Raw genomic sequence first — 24,614 nt, forward strand, 5'->3', positions numbered from 1 at the left:
TCAGATATTTGATATGCCATAATTGTGTGCTTGTGTTTGAAGATATATATTTCCTTAAGAATTATGCTTGCCTCAGGATTAATGATTTTTTTCAACAATAAACTTTATACAATATCGAATCGCATAATCTGGAAAAGTATCAAAAGTTAAACTATTTTTATTAATATGTAAATTAGCTAAAGTTAAATAACTAAGTAATAGTAATATCTACATTTTAGAATTATTTTGGAAGTAAAATAGAATGACCATTAGCATAAATGTTTAATAGATCATTAAAAGTATAAGTTGTGAAGCATAGATTTCAGTGCCTGTAAGGAAATAGAGACCATGAAGTCTATTATCTAATTATTTTAAAAACATTTCTATTAAACATATGAGTAAAACTATCCCCCTTTATTTTACTATTGAATTATTTAGGTACCATTTAAAATAATTTTTAGATTATAATTATTCAAAGACTGGACATTTTAATATTAAATATAATATATGCTAGTTTTTAGAACCTTTGAATGGCTTGAAAATTTTGAGCACATGGATAAAGTCCAAGAGTGCAGTAAACCGTAAGAAAACTAATTAAAACAGGAAACTAGGAACCAGTTTTACATCTAAAGATTTCATTTTCCTTCTCTTTTTTTTTACTTTTTGACTTTAATATAAGTAGATTTTAATAAAGAAAATATAAGACACGCTGTTCACGTCTATAAAAAAGAAAACAAAATTTCAGAACTAAATGTTTAGAGACTAGCAATGGCTAAAGTACTATGTGTCATGATTTTTTTAAGAAGGACAAAATGTTACTCAGAGTACATTTAACAGACCAAAAAAAGCCTCTCTTACAATGAAGTAGAACAGCACAAAGTGTAACAGTAGTGGAAGACTCGGGGCATCTTTGGAAATTTAGAACTTTCCCAAGTCTCAATCTTGGAGGCACCTTGAACTGAATGGTCGTAGGTACCCAGGTTAAAATATGTCATTGTGACAGTTATTTTTTTCCTTATCAAGTAGCTTGGTGTAGCCCAACTTTGAAAGAGTTGAAGGTTACAAGCATTAGTTGTACATTCAAATCAATTCTAACTATGGTATCAAAATGGAAGAATTCAATGTCGTCTGAAACTTTGTCACTGATTGTTTTAATAAGAAAATTACTTAATTTTGTTTTGAGCAGAAAACAGTAAAAATATAGGTTCTTTTTGTTATAATTATACAATCCAAGGCATATTGGAAGAAAGCATAAAATGCTGTTCCCTTGACATGGTTAGAGCCTGTGCAAGACAGCTGGTGTCATGAGTAGTGAAGGAAGAGGCCTCTCAAACTACTGGAAAAATTTAAATACCAGGACCTAGGTATTGACTTGCACAATGTAGCAGAACATGGCAAAGGAAATTACTGTAGTGTGTGTATCTTTGTAAAAAGTAAAATAAGGGTGCTACAAAAAGAGCCCTTAGTTAAAATTGGTATTAATATAACTCAAGCCTATTATGTGGCTCCTATACCAACCCAGCAGACCTGGAGAATCGTTGGAATATGTATCTAATTCAGAAAATGAAGATCAGAAGAAGACATTAATTCTTCAAACTAGTTGTACTGGTGATCTAAGAGTGAAAGTGACAGAAATACTATAATTAGGTTAACTCTGTATAGCTGGGGATTTAGCTCCGTGTTGCTGCCACCTGCCTTGTAAGCACAAGGACCTGAGTTCAATCTCCAGTACCAAAAAACAAACAAACAAACCAAAAATTACAGGACAAGGAGTTTATGAGCAAAGCTATGAAAGAACTCTGAATAGAAATTCAAATCTACCAAAGTGTTCATGTGCTTACATGAAAAAGTAGTATTTCATTACTGAGAGAGCAGATTGTTTCATGCAACATTTCCAAGAATCAATCAGAGTTACTGGCGCTATGTAAAGCATTTGCAAGGCTCAATGCTTAGCTCTCTTTACCCCAGCGAGGTTCAGACAGTGTCAGGATCTGTTAAATTCCATTAACATGGCTCTAGGAAAACTGAAAGTGCCTTGGGTAAGGACTTATCAAAGGAGGTTTGGGAACCTTTGGTAGCAGGTGTCTCCTCCACTTTGTATTTAGGGAGGAAAGGTAAATTTAAGAAACCGCTGGTTATTTGGATTTATAATAAAAACAAATCTGTTTATTCTAAAGATTTCTTGTTCTGCTGAACATGTAGGTTGTAGGTCCTCTGAACCAAGACATTACCTAAGACACAGACATTCCTCAACTTCCCTGGGGCTAGCCTGTCAGAGGAACAGCACGACACACTGACATAATGTTACCCTAGGGGAAGAGCACTGCATTCTTAGGTCTGTGGAAACGCTTTATCCACATGACATGTTGCCTTGTCATAATTCTAACCTCTAGCTTTCTCGTGACTATGATTTTGTGTGCTTGTGCTGTGTATTGGGCTGTGAAATGGATATAAAGAAAAAAAGGAGCTTTGTTTTTGGCTCCGGTGTAATCTTACTGAGATGATGTCTCTAAAATTAAACCAGGATGACTCTACAGATTTTTAATTTTTAAAGGAATTTTATTTACTTTATATTTAATTTCTCACCACAGATTCAATAGTGGAGGAATTTTAGATTGATCAAATTTGTGACATACTGTTTTTTCCTTTATAGTATTAATGTTAACATTGTAAGGGCAGTTGAACTGTAATATAACGTAAAAATATAACATCTAGTAGGTCCTAATTTATCCTGTTACAGGGAAAAATAATTAAGATGAATATAGAAAACTGAGGATTTGGTCCTGGGAAATAATATGGATTCAGATTTCTAGAACAAGTATTTTCTGTTCAAATAAGTTAAGTATTTCTGAGGGAAAAATTTTAAAAAATATTCAATGAATAGAGGAATACACATTAAATCAGGAAAAGGAAATAAAGCAATTATGTTTAAATTATATTCAACTTATATACATTCAAGATGTTGACATAGCATTGGCTTTTTATGCCCAGTGGTTAAGAATACAGAATAAAGAGAGCTCTAATAGCAAATCCTTCATGTTCCCTGTAACACTTAATGTAAAATAAAACTCTCTTCTACTACGGCTACAGAACCTGGGGAAATTACTAGGCAAGTAGTTTTTCCTTGTGTCCTTCCTGTGGGAAAAGAGAGGATTTATGTAAATAGCAGAGATGTGTTGTGATCCACACACAGAAACAGGATGGATCTATCATTCATAGTTTTGTCTGGGTGCCAAGATTAATGATAGCAAGAGGTCCCAAACAGTTTAGTACTCACATAATGATACTTTCCTGAAATATCAGGCCAGATAGCAAGTAAGTCCAAAAATGGTTGAAGAGAATATAGAAGCTTGACTGTGTTGGCTTTTATTGTGATTAGAGGGTAGATTGGAGTCAGAGTTCCCACACATGACCTGGGGCTTCACTGGTTTGATCTCCAGGCACCCAAGGGGTGTGTGTGTGTGTGTGTGTGTGTGTGTGTGTGTGTGTGTGTGTGTGTGTCCTGCCCAAATACAGAGCAGAAGAGAGATGAGAATCGAAATCTATCAACAGTCATACACGAAAAATGCAGCCAGAGTATTTATTATAAGGTGGAAATAAATTCTATTGGGGCAGAATTGCCTTAAAAGGACACAAAAAGCGAGAATATGAAAGACAAGAAAACTGCTTCTAAGAGATTGGAAGTGAAGTTTCCTGTCTATGTATGCAATAGAATTTTGAAAGATAAAATGAAATTTCTTCTTAAAAACCACAGAATGAGATTAAATTTGATCATCTAAACTGTATTAAAGAAAATGGGACTCTAAACTTCCTCAATGTTAGATAAGAAAATTAAATAAGAGAAAATATTACACAATATCAATTTTGTCTTTTCCTTTTGTTATTTTTTTCCTCTTCTTCCATCTTTTACCATTCCTTCAATTTTCTTAATAATTTGGCTAATTTTAGTTATTTCAATCATTTCATTTTTCATTTTTTGACTTGTTGACATCTGAACAAATACAACATGTTAAAACTATACAACTTGCTTTCTGCAACTTTTCAAGTCTTGATTTAAATCCGTAAAAACTTCCACAGTCTTTCTTTTAACAACATTAAATAATTGTGTATTTTTTGATCTTCTACTATTTTTTTATTCAAACAAATGTAACTCATTTTTTAAAGAGTTCTTTGAGACAACATCTAGTGAAATAACACCACAATCCACATTCTCCCTGGAGAAATTGCAATTCAGAGGTGTAAATTAGACTTTACATTCACATGATTTAGGATGGAGAAATAATTATTTTGAAGTATTATCACTTTTTGATATAAATTGTCTTATAAAGCCTGGGAATCAGTTGACAAAATATTTCATGGCTTATTTTGATGATGGAAGGATTGTTTCAGATTAGAATGAAAACAAAGGAAAGCATCACCATCTCTGGAGCGGGGGTGATTTGGGGGTTAAACGAGTGGAGTTTGAAGAAGGTAACATGAGCTTAACCACATAACAAGGCTTGAATCATAGTAAGATATGAAAATTGGTCATTCTCAGAGCGGAAAGAAAGATGAATCATGTTTTAGAAAATTAAGATTCAATATATCTGAATTTAATTTACATTATATTCTGAGATGTAGCAAAGTCCAGTAGTTGTTATTTCTTTTCTTAAACCAGATTAATTCTGTAAGTGATGCTTAAGAGAAATAAAAAAATAAAGGGCCATCTTTCTCTTGCATTTGGACGCTAGACATGAGAACATCCTAGGTAGGGAAAGGCAGGGAAAACCACGAAGTTATCTTAGAAGTGACCAAGAAATAAAGCTTCCATAAAATCTCCACCAGGCATTTCACTGGGCATAGAATTTTCAATTATAAATGGCAATTATCTTTCATCATCAAAAAAGTATATGATGAGATGTGCTTACCTAAATCATTATTTCAATGGGTTCTGCTTTGTAGATGCAGACACGAAATCTGTATGCGTAGTTATAAAAACTACATTTTAAAGGGAAATATTGATTACTTTTACAATTCACATGAAACCATTAGTTTGGATATTAGATATTTTTATCTAAATACTTTTGTTGTACAACTAGTGCTAATGTTTATGGAAGAAAATATAAAATATAATTCCAACAGGAAATAAACTACACAAAAATTTAACCACTTAATAAACATGATTATAACTACATGATTTAATTATATAATTTTATAAAAAGGATATCATTAAATAAGATAATACTATACACTATTTAAATATATTAGAAATATTTAAAATTTTAGTAAATAAGCTTCTTAAAATATTTTATTTACAAAATATAATTTATATTCTCTCAGTTTTACAATGTGTCATAATTTAAATTTTTTCACTCGTTCACTTAATAATAAATCATAAAGAAGTTTTTATCAGTCTATGTAATTCCAGTCTATCTTATGCACAATAACTTACCTGTAGTTTATATATATATATATTTTTTTTTTTTTTTGGTACCGGGGATTGAACTCTGGTGTTTGCGCTTGTAAGGCAGCCCACCAAACTGCTGAGCTAAGTCCCCAGCCCCTGTGGTTTATAATTTTGATTTAAAATATTTGATGGCAAAAAAAGTAACAAAAATTAACGTGTGACTCCTACTCCACTCATACCATTTTATTCTTAGTCACATATATTACTTATTTCCTGATTGTGAACACACAGATTTAGAACTCTAAGCATTAGTCGTCCTTTCTGTAAATAGACTACAGTGCTGATCAAATACAGTTGCTTGGAAGATTAGGAGAGACAATGCATTTAAAGCCCCTCATGGTGCCAGCAAACATGCAGTGTTTAGTGGTTGTTTGCCTTTCTTAATGCCTTTATCAAGGCTGGATGGCAAATGTAACAACATGCATATTTTAGCATCTCATTATTTTCTTTCTTTAACACATTAATATAAAGCATGTTGTTCATGTAATGCACACACCTAATCAGTGCTTAGTCAGTATTTATTTCTATATTAGCTAATTTTTAATTGTGAATTAGCTTACTTCTTTTGATATTGACTGCTTTCTCCCCAGTGAGAGAGGAAGACTGTCATTGATAGCATTATTATTGAAAATTGAAAAACATGTTTGTTTAGAATTCTCTAATAAAATTACTTTAAATAGATCATTTTATTTATAACAAATTACTGAAGTTGACCATAAAAGAGAAACATAAACTGATGAAAAGTTTCAGAAGACTAATTTCTAGTAAATGTTTTGAACAACCAAAATGTTTTCTCTGACAACAGTTAGGTAATTTCCAAAATTACTTTCAATGCTTTCATGTAAGTAGCCCGCAAGTAGCTATAAAACTTAAGGGATACTTAGCTTTACTTACAAAAACATTACAATCCTCACGCATCACCCTCCTTTTAGTAAAGAATAGATACTTAGTTTGTATCAAGTAAGTACAGCGAACTTACTCTGATATGTGGTTTTTATAACTGTATTTAATTTATTATTTTTTTCCCTTCTTACTAATCACCTAATTATATCCTTTAAAATAACTTGGTAAAGTTCTAGTAAGATACATACACATATATATATATATATAATATATATATAAATGGTATAAAATAAATATTGTTAATTTTTAATTAAGGAAGCAACTTTTATACTTTCAAAAAATCATTTATATTTTAAACTAATTTTGTATTATTTTCTTGGATCTTTCATTTATTTTTTAATTAAAAGAATGTACCTAATTTTATTGATAAGGCTTTGATTTCTACTTTGGTTTCATCCTATACTTTACGACAGGAAATATACTCAACATTATTATTCGAGACATTGTCATGCTAGTTTTACTTGTCTGGTTCAAAAAATTAGATATTTTTTCTAATTTATGTTAATTGATTAATCACTTAATAATTTATTATTTCTCTTAGTAAATAACTGATATGTAATTTGCATCAAGTAGGTACACTGAACATTTCTGTTTTATGAAAATGTAGTACTCGGCTTTTAGTTACTGATCTGTTTTCCTTAATTTTTGCATTTCGTACCTATTTATCCTAAGATATATTATATACACATTTTTGTATGTTTGCTGGACGCTTAAAGACAATTAGACAAGTCATATCGCATGTGAAAATCTAAGAGTTTGTACCAGTTCAAAGGATTCACAGTTGACTAGAGTTCAAAAGAGGCCAACAACGTCATGAATAAGCCCAGCAGGAAAATGTGAACTTTTCCCCTGTTGAGAAAGTGGTTTTGGCAAACCACTGTGCCAGATGTGCCTTGGTTAGCTGCCATTTCTGACACTGAAATGACTTTTTCTCTTCCATCCAAGTTCACCAGATTGCCAACTGCGTGTAAGAGCAAATACACCCTAGACGCCTTGTGCAATCGAGGGCCCATTTTTTGACTTAAAAATATGGCCCAATGGAGCTTGGCAGGAATGTGCTGCCCCAAGAACCCCTTTTCTCAACAGAAATGTCACACTGCTGGTCTAAGAGGACTGTGATAATAAAACTAGTTTTATTACTTATTCAGGGACAAATATCTCGGGAAAATTTTGAATTATCTCTTCCTAATCAGAATGTAGTCTACCAATATGTTGATGGGAATAGTTTTTAAATTCGCTGGCAACAGCTCAAAATAAGAGAAGTTTTCATAAGAATTATCATTGCCAGTTACTCTGGAAAATTATGATGGGATCCTGACACTGCATGTCACAGCTTTGGTTCTCAGGGAGGCTGAATCGGCTGCTGAATTTGGTGGGCAGAAAGTCAATGAGAGCAGCCGCGGATCAGCACCGGAGATGAGGGATTCCGGTCAAGTGGCCAGAGGCTGGCCAGCCCAGAGACAGCCCGGGCTGCCCCGGCAGCCACTCTGGGGTTAACATGGGCCAACACAGGGACCACATCCATCCTCTGCCCCAGAGGGGCAGCGTTTCTGGGATGCCTGGGACCACGAGATCACGCTGGGAAAAGCAGCAGTTGGCAGTGAAGCAATATCTAGAGACGTAGGCACAAGCTTAAAGTGGTTTCTTGCTGACACATCCATGAGCTCAGTGCAATGAATTATTACATTTCAAAGCAGCAATCAACTAGAGAGGAGAACTTCCTCCACGAGCTGGGCCCACCTTCACGGTGTTTTCTCCTTGTCCAATTCATACTTGCCTACCGACTACTTGGGCTCGCTACGCATTTGAGCTACTGACTTCTGATCTAGAACTGTGTCTGCTATGGACGACAGACAGACGTTCTGCGGATGACAGACGGACTTCCTGCTGTCCTGTGGCGTTGTCTCTTGTGGGAGCCAGAACAGTGCCAGAACACAGGCTCACTTACATCCTTCAGAGCATGGACAAAAGCGGGGGTTTGCAGCACAGTCCTACGCCCATCGCATTTTAAAGCACATATTTTATGATTCTCTTTAATTATCCTGAAGCAAAATTCAGAATGGTGACCACGTACATTCAAGACTATTTTAAAAGGGGAAAATTGAAGGAAAAAAAGGAAACAGAACTTTTGTGCATGAGGAGGGGAAGAATTGTTGAAGGAAAGGGAGGGGGATAGGCAAAATGAATTAAGATAAGTTATGTACAAGTAGAAACTCCCCGTGATGGATGTAATCATTATGTACGGCAAACATGTACTAAGGAAAAAATTAAATTTAAAAATTCTAAGTATTGTGTATTTCTGTAATCTCAGCGCTCTGGGAAGCTGAGGCAGTAGAATGTCAAGTCTGAGCCCAGCCTGGGTAATGTAGTGATTTAGTGAGACCTTACTCAAAATTAAAAAGGAAAAAGGAATAGGGAGATGTTTCTGAGTTCAAACTTGAGTAGCAAAAAGTGTCACAAGGGTAATGCAAAGGCCAAAGGCAAGATAATTTATAGTGAAAGAACATATTTCATACACAGGATTTGGAAATGAGTATCTCAGTGAAAATACTGAAGGAGATGGCTGCTCCTGTCTGAACAAAGAAAACCATGATGAATGTCATGGTTACACTAAGACCTTTATGTGGGAAAGTCCATTCAAATATCACAAGAAACAATTTTCCAAAATGCAGATTGACTCATTCCATCCCTTGAAAACGAAATGATCTTTTCTCAACGTACAAAGTAATTGCATTATTGAAAATTCACTGAGGATTAAATCTGTTCAAAAATACCCTTTACTTATATGAAAAATGAAGCTAGGGTTCTAGCCCTAGTTATTAATGAACTATTTTTTACCTAATCAATGAAAAATTCCATTTTTGTGGGATGCAGGACGCAGGACCAATGTTTTTGAAGCAACTCATTTGGGAACATTGCCAGATTTCTGGCATCTCTGGCAGAACATTTGAATCAATAAGGCCACACACCAGATTATAGTGTTAAAAAAACACTAGACCAAAAGGGCTTCAATCACATTTACCAATCCACTTGTCAGTCTTTGCCTTGTGTTACTGAATCCCTAGTGGTCCTTCATCGCCACTGCTCTCCCTTTAAGCCACACTCTTACCGGAAGACAATTTATCAATCTATCCAGAGCCTCATCTAACCTGTATATGTCAAACATTCTTTATGGGTTCTGGCATTTAGAAAATGATTTACCCTAGCTTCCAGGGCTGACACAGCTTAAATCCTATTTCACATTTCCTCGTTTCTTAGGTTATTTCTTATAGACTGGAAAGGAAATATTCAAACATGTGAATTCAAGCCAACACATTTCTGGGAAGCTCTAAATATTTAATTCAGCAAATGGAAACATTCATTTTAAGAGATCCTGTTATCCTAATCTGATATTGAGTATTTCCTTCAGGAGAAAGCATTCTCAGGGCAAATAAGAAAGATAATTTGACTGTCATTTTTCCAATCTGATTACAGGAATTTTGTTATAAATGATTGGAGACTTGGTATTATATTTAGAGTGCAGTCATAATGCCTACAATATATAAACTGAATTTAATAAATCAAATGCAGTGAGAGTGGCAGCATGGTAAGAAAATTGTGAAATGGGAAGAAAGGGGCTAAAGGTGTAGGGAAGATGGGACGGATAGGGGAAGGGTAATAGGGAAAACAATGTGAGATAAAGAAAAGATGGGAATAAAGTGCTTGTAGATGGGGAGAGGAGGAGGGGGTGAAGGGAGGGCAGGGGTAAGGGGAAAAAATGAGAACCAAGACCTGTCATGTAGAGGTACAAGATCCCAAAATGAATGAAACTGTACTGTATCCCTAAAACGTACCAATAAACTCAATTAAAGCTGAAAAAAAGAAAATATTGGTAAAATCTTACATTTCAGTCCTATTTTTGCCAGTAACCAGTTATGTGAACTTAGGTGAAATTTTTGACTTCTCTTGGACTGGTTTTCTGTCCGTGAAATTACTGAGTTGGAAAACATGATCTCTATGGACACTTTCAGTCAAAAAAATTCACTGACTCTGTTTTTATGAGTACCTTTTCTACATTTCTCAGATGTTAAATTGGCAAGCAATTATGTTTTGCAAAATTTTGGAACACTTTCAGCTCTGTTTTGCAAATGCAGATTTTGGTTACATATAGAATTTCCCTGATGTCTAATGATATATGACCTCAGCTGCCTTCAAGCAGATTATACATCTGCTGTCTTATGTTGACTCTAAAAAGATAATTTAAAAATGTGTTCAGGAGAGTAGTTCCGTGGAATAGGATGTATCTTGAGACACAGCAGGGCATGACCCATTTCAGCACCAGTGGAGGGTCTGAACCTAACTTAGTGTGTGGGGCAAACCCCATGTGGCTGACCCATCTACATTTATTTTCTTTGGGAAAATCTGCAATGGCAGACAGAACACTAAAACCAGAGAGAACACAACAGATGACATGTAGCAATTCGGCAGGTCACTGTTTTTGAAAAACAGTTTCAAATGATAAATCAAGTGAATCCGTGCTTCTGAATTGAATAACGTATTTTTAATCCATTGGTTACTTATAAGTACCATCTGACTCATGAACCAAATGCAATTCTATTTTCTAAATTATCCATTCTGAGATATTTTGCTATAGCAAAAGGAAACCAACTCCACAGGACTTGAGAAAAATTTTGGGAAATTCATTAAGAGAAGACATAATCCAGGTAAAAGGATACAATAATAATGACAGCACAATAAAAGTGGGGGAAAAACTATTATTCAATAGTTTGTGAAGTGTGGTTAAGAAATGAACATTTTTTTCAAATTTGAAGAGATGGATCCACAGTTATATGGTTAAAGGAAGAAATTGGAATAGGAGAGAAAAATGAACAAAATGATGTTGTACTAGTCCTAGAAGAGTTCAAAAGCTCTTTGTTCATCCCACAAAGATCAAAGACAAAAAACAGAGCTTTCGACCTCAACTAGTAGCAGTGGATGGAAGGTTTAAGGTTAAGTTTTCCCCAGGTTTTAGAAAAAGAAGTAAGAAAGGATTCAAATGACAAAAAATTGTTTTTAAGGGAAGAGAAGTCGATCATTTCCAAAGTTTTGCTTTAGAGATTTTGTTTCTTTTTTTTTTTTTTCTAAATCTAAAATTTGTGCTTTTTTTTTTCCTCCTGGAGATAATTTGTTCCCCAAATTACAGTTCAGTGAAGTCTCTGATAAGGTGGCTTCTGGCTAATCAGGCTTTTATCTATGTTGTTTTCTCACTGACAGATTAATTGCCTAAATTGCTTTTTTATTTTTAAGTAGTCCTAAGAAGGAAATTTAGCAATTAAAATGATTTAGATTATGCTGCTTATGTAGCAGTTTAAATGACATTTGAAAGATAGTGGAAATTAATAAATGACTGTACAAAATAATGTAGCAGAAATATGTTTGCTGCTATAATTAAAAGTGTATAACTTAGTGATCCAGGTCAATTTTCACAAAGAATGAATCAGTAGTGATTTCCAAATGGATTTAAAAATTGATTGATTCTAATCAGTTATATTTTAACTTCAAACATGCATCTGAATATTTAATTAACTGATTTTTGAAGTAATATTGTATGCACTTCATTTTATGTAGTTGATAAGTACCTTCTTGCAGTGATATAGTGAGTTTTCATAAAAGTTTAATTATCTAGAAACTTCAAATAAAATTAAGAACAGATTTTTATGTTTTTAGTTATGAAAGAAAATGTGCGAATACTGATTTTTATTTTCCCACTTTAAGTGTCACTCTATATATTCACAAGTAAAAAGTAAGGGACTGTTTATGTAGCTCAGTGGCAAAGTGCTTGCCTAGTATATGCCAGGCCCTGGATTCAAAACCCAGAACTGCATGCGCGTGCACACACACACACACACACACACACACACACAAACAGAATTTAAAACATTTAATTACCAGAAATTAAATATACAGCTAATACTTTTACAATGAAAAGCATATGTCTTAGACTTGCTGCAATGAAATTGCAGGTATATAAATAAACCTCAAACATTGGCCAGGTTATTGTCAAAATTGAACCACTTTAATCTATTATGTTATTTTTCTTTTACAGTATGTTGAAAATATTTATGCCGAGAGTAAATATCTATCTTACAAACACGTACTCGACTGTAGAAGTTCACTAGAGTGATAGCAAAATGTATTATATTCCTCAAGTATGGGTATTGAAATGGCATTTGCCAATGTGTTCATATATATATTGTTTACGTGTGTGTGTAAAAGCATTCTACTTTGTTACTTTGTTTAGAATCCCTGTTTCCTTTGTAAGGGTAGGTGGATAGGAACTATAGTGAATGAACCACCTCTGGCCTTTCTCCAGTTTTGGTAAAGAAAGATTATTTTGAACACAACAACATATGTTTGTGTTCATGTTGCTTCTGGTCACTCTCAGAGTAGTTGTGAAAGACATTATACTGTGTGTATTGTGTTTAAGGTAATCTGAGTTATGATCTATTTTCTTGTACAGAAAGTCTGTGTGCATCTGTAGATTTTCTTCTACGGTTTTATAAGGTCTGATTCTCTATTTAAAATAGCAAATATATAATGAAATTTAATAAATTATAATGTCAGGTTTAATTTACTTATCCAATAAAATCGACTTTCTTTTCATTTGTACACTGGCTAAAGATACCTCTCCCACAGATTGCTACATTTTCAAGGACACTCTTTTTGTTGGTATTGAGAAAGCACTCAGAATGTAGTAGATATAAGTTTTAAAACAACTTTACTGAGACATAATTTACATAATATTGAATTTGTCTCCTTTAAATATATAGTATTTTTATTATGTATTTACTATTTTTACCATAGTATTTTTACTATAAATTTCCTAACAGTAAATTTACTACTACACTATCATCTATACAAATGACTTTTAAAATACTGTCATGATTTTCAAAAGAACTCTAAATGTCATTTTCAGACAGTCTCTGTTACTAACCACAGTCTGGTACAACCACTACTTTCAATACATTTTCTCTCACTAGATATTTCCCTTTGGGGGACCATTTCTGTAAAGGAAATCAAACAAAATATACTCTTTAGTGTAGTTTTGGTATCTATTCATGCCCAAATGGCTACATCTTTGCGTTGCTTCCACTCTGGGGTTATTCTGAATAAATACTGCTCCAGAGATTTTTATAGAAATCTTTGATAAGAGATGGGCTAGTTCTTTTGGGTATACATATGTAAAATTGTCAGATTATGTTGTATATTTTTGACCTGTAACTGTTAGTTTTAATTGTCATTAGTACATGTTTGCAGTGCAGAATTATTACATTCATCATGCGATACATGCATATAACACATCTGCATTTGTTTTACTGCCTCTTCCCCTCACATCTTTCCCTCTTTCCCCCAACTCTTGGTCCTTTTCCCATTTGTAAAAGATCTATCTGCCTGTTTCCTATTATATGATTTTGATTTTGCTCTTTAATTTATTCATTTCTCATATAAGAAAAAGCATGTGATATTTATGCTTATGTATCTGATTTATTTCACTTAACATTGTGGCCACAAAGTGCACACACTGTGTTATGTGCAATTTACTAAGAAATTTCGAGAGGATCTGTAATGTGGTTGGACTATTTTACACTCCCATTGGAATTTTATGAAGACCATTTCAGTGTTTCTGCACAATGCTGTTGTTGCCTTTTCGATGATCTATAGGCCTGATATAACAGCTCATTGAAATTTGAATTTGAACCTCTGTAATGACAAACAATATTGACCATCTTTCCATGATATTTTATTGGTCACCTCTATATGTTCTATGGAAAAAATATCTATTCAAACCTGTTGCTAATTTTTACATTTTCATTTTTTAAAATTCTCTTTAAAATTCTATATAAAAACCTTGATAATATATAATTTCTTCTCATTTATGTTATACTTTCACTCTTCTCAATAGTCATCTTTAAAGCACACAAAAATTTAAATTTTAATCACATATTCATATTTAAGAATGTATTTAAAAATTCATGGCCATAAACATTTATACTTGTGCTTTTGTATGAATTTTATAATTGTAGCTCTTAGGGTTAGGTAGCTAATTAAGTTTGAGTTAATTTTTCCACGTGATGGGATGTTGAATCACTCATTTAAAAAAACGCTGAAGTTCTCCAGAGAAAAACTACAATCTGAGTTTGTTTCAGGAAAAGCTTAGGATTTAATAACTGTTTCAAAAATAAAATTTTCTATTTTAAAGAAATGCATACATTCATGTGAAATAGCACAGTATCATATTACTCGGATAAAAATGAGAAGATTCCTTTAGCACATAAAGAAAGACCATTATAGTTCTGTATAATAATTAAAAACAATAAAAACCTTTTCCAAGGTAAACTGACATTTCTACAAGACATGAAAATAACGCACTATTTGGAAGATTATATAAACCAGGAAATGGGTTATGAAAATAGCATCCTTTGCTACAGTAAAAGCAGTTCCAACTTATTCCATAGATCGTAGGGAGTCCACATAAATATCTGTGTTACTTGCTGCTAAGAAGTGTTTCTATAAGAATATGTTATACCAATTTCTGATTTTTCTTTTGTGGTAAGACTTATCATCTAGCAGAAAGTGTTCGTAAGTATAACTGCTAAGCTAGTAAACAACAAGGTGTTGAATTGTTAGAAATTATCCATGAATCAGACCGGGGAATTAGCTCAGTGGTGCCGCTGCCTGCCTTAAAAGCACAAGGACCCAAGTAAGATCCTCGGTCCAAAAAAAAAAAAAAAAATTCCAGGAATGACTTGTAAATAAAATTAAAATTCATAGTCCTTGTTACTTCACACTAAAAAAAAAGAAGGTAGACATATCTTATGTATTTAAAGTCCCCTGCCTGCGTGCCAGCAACCCCAGTGAGGAAGGCTGCCCTGAGATCTCTCCCTCCAGCCTGCTCTGGGCCATTCAGAGGGACCTCACCATCCCCTGACTGCTCTGCCACCAACAAGGAAGGTAGCCACGAGGGCGCCCTTGAAACACCCCCATGACCTCCCACTCCCTGCTCTCAGACCTCCTGATTGGGCCAGTCCTTGGATCCATTCTGCAGAGTCATAGGTGGTCATAAAGGGTATTTTTCTGAGCTCCCAACTTTGAATATCTTTAAAGAAATGGCAGGGGAAACCTCTAACAGAACTGTGTGGAGTTCAACCCTGCAGGTCGGGGAACTCAATTTAGGCCTTGTGGCCTGAGGTCAATCTGAGTCACAGGGATCTGCCACTGGCTAACTGAGATCAGGGGACTTGGTTCTGCACATGGCTGTGCACGTGGTATATCATAACAGCAGAGACATAGTCTGAAAGAGGCCCTTCAAATTCATTTGTTTTCTTCTTTTTCCTCATTCCACTCTGCAAATTCTTTTTTTTCTGTCCTCTTTCTCCAACTCAGTCTCTTGCTCCTCTTATTATTCCTCATCTCCCTTTCTGTTCCTGCTCCTGCCCTAACTCAGACTTCTTCTTTTATCATTCTTTTTCTTTTTTCTTTATGTTTTTTTCTTCAGTCATTTTACCTCACTTCATGGGTCAATAGTTTCAAGGGAAAGTGCCCCTATTACTGTTAAGGGGATATATTCATGTCCTTATTCTTGCACTCTGTCTATCCCTTTTAAATTTAATAGATTCATAAAGAATGTATGGTTATTCTATGTCCTCTGGCTTCACTTGAAACCTTCTCCAATTCTTTCACTTATTTACTCCTCTCATCCTAACTCAGTTTAACCCCCCATCCTAAATGGTAAAGAAACTACATTGAAAAGTGTATCCACTGCAAACATATTTTAGGCTGCTTCTTGATTTAAATTTAATTTACATAGTTTAAAGGTGATAGATTAATGACTACCACAAGTGGTCAAATTGTAAATTGTGCTTGATCCTATTGTGCTGCTGAATGTATCAATTGGGATAAAGGATTGTGATTGATTTAATGAGTTGTTTTCTTTGATATTATGAAAATGAGAATGTCTATGAGTCACTAGAGACTCAAAAGCTAAAGGGCAACTGTATCAGAAAGATTTAAGTAATAACCCAGAAATTAAACCATGAACAACCCAACAACAAAAGTAAAAATGAGAAAACACTTAAGCAAGACACAAAGACAGACTTCCAGTTCACCAATGGCAAACAGTAGGGCAAATGAGGATGAAAAGTCTGATAGTGAACCAGCAGGACACCCTGAACCCATAGCACACCAAGTAACAAAACAGATCAATCAGGCTCTAGAAAAATTCAAAACAGGAATAATTTTCCAGATAATCATAGAGATGGTGAACAAAATGGAAGTCATGATTCGAGACTCTAGAACAGAAATGGAGAAAAAAATAGATAAGCTCAGGACCATGATAGAAGCCATGAAAGCCCAGCATAAGAAAGAAATGGAAAAAATGAATGCCCAACAGAGGAACAAATTGGAATTCATAAAACAGATTCAAACAGATATCCAGGAGGTTAAAAACGCTATTGAAAGGACACAAAACAGAATAAAAGATTGTGAAGATAGAATTTCATATATAGAAGATAAGATTGCAGTCAGTGACCATGAAAAGAGAGGTCTCTTAAAAACAGGAAGGGATCATGAGAAATCAATCCAACAAATTCTAGATGATGCAAAGAAGAATAACATAAGACTGATAGGAATTCATAAAGTAGCAGGAGAAAATACAAATGACTTAAAAAACCTGTTCACAGAATTAATGACAGAAAACTTCCCAAACAGAAGGGAAAAATTAGACACACAGATTAGTGAGGCATATAGAATTCCAACTAGCCATGATCAAAAAAAAAGAAAATCTACACCTAGACATATAATAACTAAGATCCCAGAAATCCAACAGAAGAACAAAATACTACAAGCAGTAAGAGAAAAGAAACAAATTGCATGCAAAGGAAAGCCCATCAGAATCACAGCAGAACTTTCAAAACAAGCCCTTAGGTCAAAGAGAGTCTGGAGTGAGGTATTTCAAATCCTAAAAGAAAACAACCTCCAACTTAGACTAATGTATCTTGCAAAACTCTCTTTCAAAAATGGATGGGGAAATCAGATACTTCCATGACAAAGAGCACCTGAGAAACTTCATGAACACCAAACCAGCACTGCAAGGAATTCTAAACAACATCCTAAAAAGGGCAATGAAGGTCACAACACCATGAAGCCCAACAGAACAAATCAAATAGGCAAGGCAAGAAACTAAAAGGAGGGGGGGATAAAAAGAGTCAACAAAAGGACAATAACATGACAATAATAAGTCAGAACCAATCAGTTATAATCATCAATGTCAATGGCCTCAATTCAACAATCAAGAGAAATAGACTGGCAAAATGGATTAAGAAGCAAAATCCAACAATATGTTGTTTACAAGAAACACACCTAGTGCAAAAAGAAGCCCATAGATTGAAAGTGAAAGGATGGAAAATATCTCCATGTGACAGGAGCCCAGAAAAAGCAGGGGCAACAATCTTATTCACAGACAAAGTAAATTTCAAACCAAAACTAATTAAGATAGATAAAAAGCCAGGCACAGTGGCACATGCCTGTAATCCCAGTACCCAGGAGGCTGAGGCAGGAGGATTGCTGTGAGTTCAAGACCAGCCTGGGCTACATAGTGAGTTCCAGGTCAGTCTCAACTACATAGTGAGATCCTGTCTCAAAAAAAAATAGTCAAAGAAGGCCACTACATCCTCATAAAGGGAACAATTCAAGAGGGAGAGATGACAATCATAAACATATATGCACCTAATATTAATGCCCCTCATAAACATATATGCACCTAATATTAATGCCCCCAGCTATATAAAACAAATATTAAGTAACATGAAAAACCAAATAAGTACTAATACAATTGTAGTGGGGGATTTAAATATCCCACTATCACAAATAGACAGATCATCTAAGCAGAATATCAACAACGACGTACTAGAACTGAACCAAGCTTTGGAACGCATGGGCTTAATAGACATCTATAGAGTATTCCACCCCACAAAATTCAGAGTATATATTTTTTTCGGCTGCACAGGGGTCATTCTCCAAGATAGACCACATACTAGCTCACAGAACAGGTCTGAATAAATGCAAAAGAACTGAAGTTATCCCCTGTATATTATCAGATCATAGTGCAATCAAGCTGGAGATCAATAGCACAAGAAACTGTAGGAGTTTCACAACACATGGAAACTGAACAACACTCTCCTGAATAATCAATGGATTACAGAGGAAATTAAAGAAGCAATTAGACAGTTTTTACAAATAAATGAAAATGCCAATACAACATACAGGAATCTATGGGACATAATGAAATTGGTTCTATGTGGAAAATTCATAGCACTGAATGCCCACACTAGGAAAACAGAGCAAGCTCAAATAAACAACCGAACAATGAATCTTAGATTCCTAGAAGAATAAGAGCAAGAAAAACCCAAAGCTCAAACAAGAGAGGAAATTATAAAGATTATGCAATGGAAACTAAGAAAAAATACAAAAAATAAATAAAACAAAGATTTGGTTTTTTGAAAGAATAAATAAAATCAATAAACCCATAGCTAATCTTATCAAAAAAAGGAAAGAAAATGCTCAGATCCATGCAATCAGGAATGAAAAAGGCAAAGTCACAACAGATCCGATCCAACAGAAATCCAGAGGATAATTAATACCTACTTTGAGAACCTGTACTCTAATAAATTGGAAAACACAGAAGAAATGGACAGATTTCTGGATACTTATCAATTACCAAAGTTGAACAAAGAAGTTAAAAACATTTTAAACACCCCAATTACAGTCAGTGAAATCGAAAATGTAATTAAAAATTTACCAACAAAGAAAAGCCCAGGCCCTTATGGATTTACTGCTGAATTTTAGAAGACATTTATAGAAGAACTACTGCCTTTACTCTTCAGACTTTTCAATGAAACTGAAAGGGAAGCAATACTTCCAAATTCATTCCTGGAAGCAAGTATCACTTTGATTCCCAAACCAGAGAAAGATGCAACTAAAAAAGCGAAGTGCAGACCAGTCTCCTTAATGAATATAGATGCATAAATCCTTAATAAGAGAATACCAAACAGAATATGAGGATCATCAAGATCGTACATCCCGACCAAGCTGGATTGATTCTGGGGATGCAAGGGTGGTTCAACATACATAAGTCAATAAATGTAATACACTATATTAACAAAGTCAAGGACAAAAACCATATGATCCTCTCGATAGATGCAGAAAAAGCATTTGACAAAATTCAACATAATTCAATAAATTATCATTTATTTCATGATAAAAACCCTGCAAAAAATTGGAATAGATGGTCTATATCTCAGTTTAATAAAGGCTATCTATGAAAAACCAACAGCTAACACCACATTAAATGGCCGAAAACTGAAAACTTTCATATTAAAATCAGGAATAAGACAAGGATGCCCACTATTACCACTCCTCTTTGAAATAGTTCTGGAAATGTTAGCCACAGCAATTAGACAAGAGAAAGAAATTAAAGCATTAAAGATAGGAAAGGAATAGCCGGAGATTTAGCTCAGTGGTTTGGTGGCCTGCCTTGCAAGTGCAAGGATCTGAGTTCAATCCCCAGTACAAAAAAAAAAAAAAAAAAAGGAAAGGAAGAAGTTAAATTGTCATTATTTGCTGACAGTATGATACTCTGCATTGAAGACCCAAAAAACTCCACCAAAAGACGTCTAGACTTAACTGACACTTTTAGCAGAGTAGCTGGATATAAGGTAGACACTCAAAAATCAATAGCCTTCTTGTGCACAAATAACAGACTCACTGAGAGAGAAATTAGGGAAACAATACCTTTCACAATAGCATCCAAAAAAAATGAAGTATCTAGGAATCAATCTAACAAAAGAAACAAAAGACCTCTACACTGAAAACTATAGCACTCTGAAAAAAGAGATTGAAGAGGATATAAGAAAATTGAAAGATACCCCGTGCTCCTGGGTAGGAAGAATCAACATAGCGAAAATGGCCATACTACCAAAACTGCTATACAGATTCAATGCAATGCCAATTGATATTCCAACACTATATTTCACAGAACTAGAAAAAAATAATCCAAAAATTCATGTGGAACCAGAAGAGACCAAGAATAGCAAAGGCCATCCTAGGCAACAGACACATGGCAGCAGGAATAACAATTTCCAAACTGAAATTATACTACAAAGCCACTGTGATAAAAACAGCATGGTACTGGCAAAGAAACAGACTTGAGGATCAGTGGAACAGATTGGAAGACACAAAAACAATTCCAGATATATTCAGCTACCTCATCTTTGACAAAGGATCTGTTCGTCCTCAGTGGAAGAAAGATAGCCTCTTCAATAAATGGTGTTGGAAAAACTGGATCTCAACCTGCCAAAGATGATAACTGGACCCTTATCTTTCACCATGCACTAAATTAAAATCCAAGTGGATTAAAGATGTAAATATTAAAACAGAAACATTAAACTGGAAGATAAATTAGGCAGAACTCTGGAAGACATTGGCATAGGAAAAGACTTTATGAACAAATCCTCAGTAGCACGGGAACTAGCAGAAAGAATCAACAAGTGGGATCTCATCTTATTAAGAAGCTTCTGCACTGCAAAAGAAACCATCAACACAACTAAGGGACAACCTGTAATGTGGAAAATTTTTTTACCAGCTGCTCCTCAGACAAAGGACTATTACCTAGAATATATAAAGAACTCAAAACAATCAGCCCCCTCAAATATAAAGACGCACTTCAAAAATGGTCATCTGACATGAACAGACATTTCTCAGACAAAGAAATAAAAGTAAAAAGTAAATATATGAAAAAATGTTCCACATCACTGGTCATTTGAGAGATGTAGATGAAAACAACACTGAGACTCCACCTCACCCCACAAAGAATGGCTGCTATCAAGAAATCAACCAATGACAAATGTTGGCGGGGTTGTGGGGAGAAAGGAACCTTTTTCCATCGTTGGTGGGAGTGCAGACTGGTGCAACCACTATGGAAATCAATATGGAGAAACCTCAAAGAGCTGGGACTGGACGTTCCATTTGACCCAGCCATCCCTCTGCTGGGTATCTTTCCAAAAGAACTAAAAGAATCATATCACAGTGGTGTATGTGCATCCATGTTTATAGCAGCACAGTTTGTAATAGCTAAGACTTGGAAACAGCCTTTTTATCCATCAGTTGGAAACTAGATAAAGAAGACATGGTTTCTCTATAAAATGGAATATTACTCAGCCATAAAGAACAAGAAATTAGATTCATTCATAGGAAAATGGATGCATATTGAAGATATACTCCTAAGTGAAATAAATAAGTCACACATGTGTAAATATCACATAGTTTCTCTGGGGTGAATAAACTGTAATAGTACATAAGATCCTAATGGGATAACTGACATTGTGAAATGGGAAGAAAAGGGCTAAAGGTGTAGGGAAAGTGGGATGGGTACAGGAAGGGGAATAAGGGAAAAGAAAAAAATATGAGAAAATGAAAAGATGGAAATAAAGTGTTTGTAAATGGGGAGGGAAGGAGAGGGTGAAGGGAGGGCAGGGACAAGGGGAAAAAATGAGAACCAACATCTGTCATACAGAGGTACAAGATCCCAACAATGAACATAACTGTACTGTATCCCTAAAATGTACCAATAGACTCAATTAAAAAAAACAAAAAAATTAAAGTCCTACAACTAAGATAACAACAACAATAAAAAAAAGGAACAACAAAATGGAACAGATGGACTTCAACTGCAGTTAAGTGCTCTAGCATAGCAGTCTCAAGCTAGGACTTCACCAAAAGCTCAGAAATTAAACATTATTTGTGAATACTATAGTGTTTGTGAACACTACAATGATTTCTATTATTTTTGTCTTGTGTATAAATTAATGCTTAAATATACAAACATACATTTTGGCAGCATTACAGATTATATGAAACAGATTGTTTCTAGAAATTTAAGAAACACAGGATAAACATCTGGAATTTGCAAGGCAGAATTGAGTGAAAGTTATAGTGAGAATTTCTCCCTTTTGAATTTTTATTATAAATATCAATTTTAGACATAGGTACAAATAATGATTTAGCATGCTCTTTTTCAACAAGGCCTTTGAGAACGTTTAACAGTTGACTGTTGTACATAAGAAACACACACATAAACACATTTGGAAAATATTAAAAAGACTACAATAAACATCGGCTTCATTGTCTTTAGATCTTTCCTTATGAATTAAATATTAAATTTTAAAATAATTTTTACATGGAATAGTTGTGCTATTAAGAAAATATTGTATAATAAATATGGCACAAGTACTGTGATTATACATAAGATTTTACAACAGGAAGGATTGTTCTAGATATCACAAAGTAAATATGAAGTCAGGACCATATTTTTTAGGAAGCACCTTCGTTATGTGACGAACTGTATACAATTATAAGTGAGCTAAAAGCTATTGCATAAATTGGCAAAACTGAGATTGTAAAGAATGAATCCCTGTTCAGACTGTCAATAAAATAGGTACAGTTACTAAGTTTGTTGCTTGAGGATAATCGTCAAGAGGAAATTATTTCATTATTTTCAAAAACTTGCAAAGGTAAAGCTTGTAGAATACTTAAATCAGTTAATAGGAAATAAAATTAAAACATGAAATGACCAAGCTCTTCATGAATTTGGAAATGCAATATACTTACAGGGATAAAAACCTAACAGTAAAAAACAGACTGTAAAATAAAATAATATTTACATACGAATATCTTCACAATATTTTATCTTGGCCCAGTTAAATATAGTACCATCTAGATTTCCTTGAAGTCATTTTAAATAATATTTATAAACTAACAGTATGCAAAATGTAACATCGGCTTTAAGACTGAAAGATCTTGAAGTGGTGATATAAGGCAATAGTAAGAATGATTGAGACATTTCCACTGTGTGGGAAGACTTCATGAATACAGAGGTAGCTTCAGACCGTTGATGTATTGTGATGGGAACTAGGGACGAATTCCACTATGTTGCTCTAGATGACAAAAGTAATTTTCAGGAATGACAATTTTTCAGAGGCAGATTTCAGTTCAATACAAGGTGGTGTGCCCATAACATTCAAAGCAGATACGAGGGAACAGAACAGTCTCTCAGTGGTCAACTCTTGTCACTGGAGGTGTTCTTACTGATCTTGGGTGAACATTGGTTGTGAGAGCCCCTTTTAGAGGAAGGGCATAATAGCTAACCTTTGAGTCTCCCTCTGTCTCCCACAGTCTCATTTTATCATCATTTTGTTACATTTCAGAGCATAAACTGTCTCTCAATGTCTAACCTGAACCAGTAAGCAGACTGACAAAGTTTCACGATTTGGACACTGGTAAGCAATGTATTTTTTACAGACGCATCATTTCCCATTTTACTTTGTTACCAAGGTTTTTACCTCCAACTCCACCATCTTGGCAACTTCGTGCTGCACAATAATTGAGATTACATCACGAAAAAGTACGTGACTATGAATAGGACACAGGAGGCAGACTTCTGGAGACTGCGAAAAGATAAACAGGAGGGGTCAAAAAAGCAGCAGCATGGTAGTGAGATGAAATTGATGGAGTTACGTTAAACGCATGTGCATTGTTACCAAAATAAACCCATTGCCATGCAAAATTAAAGTGCATCCAAAATATGTGATCTTTATGTACATGTAAATGTGTAAGTACATGTGTTATGATGCCTACACAATTTTATTTTTAGTCTTTTTTTTTTTCAATCATGAACGGAACTTTGAAGACTACATTCTTCTCTACTTTAAACTATTTAAGCGGTTGTATCCCTAGACCAGTGGGTGTGTTTCTTCTTCTCCTTCTCCTTTACTTTTGAATCTCCTTTTTAATAGAGAAACCAAAAGTTCCAAGGAACTGGTTTTAGGTAGAATCCTGCTTTAGCTGTATATTTTGTGCAGACTAAAGGCCACATTTGATGTGTTCATGTAGAGTTGTCTGGCTTCACATAGTTGATTTTGAATGTTCCATTTTTGCATATGTTAAATTATATTTTGTTGAGTTCACCTATTATGTTATTAATGTATTTATCCTATGCATGCAGAAAAGTGTTCAAGTGAATTTTTATATTTCTAATATTCTAGTCAATGTTACTTCATTCATTCAGAAATGTGAAAAATTCTTATTCTCTCTCTTTGAAATAATCTCACAGTTATTCTTTTTTTTCCCCAGTGGCCTTTTGCAATATTTGCCTTTTTTTTTTTGCTGAGCCTACAGAGAACATGAGTTGAGTATG

The sequence above is a fragment of the Fukomys damarensis genome, unplaced genomic scaffold (genome assembly GCF_012274545.1).
Source record: "Fukomys damarensis isolate Sample0158 unplaced genomic scaffold, DMR_v1.0_HiC HiC_scaffold_26, whole genome shotgun sequence".
Taxonomy (NCBI): domain Eukaryota; kingdom Metazoa; phylum Chordata; class Mammalia; order Rodentia; family Bathyergidae; genus Fukomys; species Fukomys damarensis.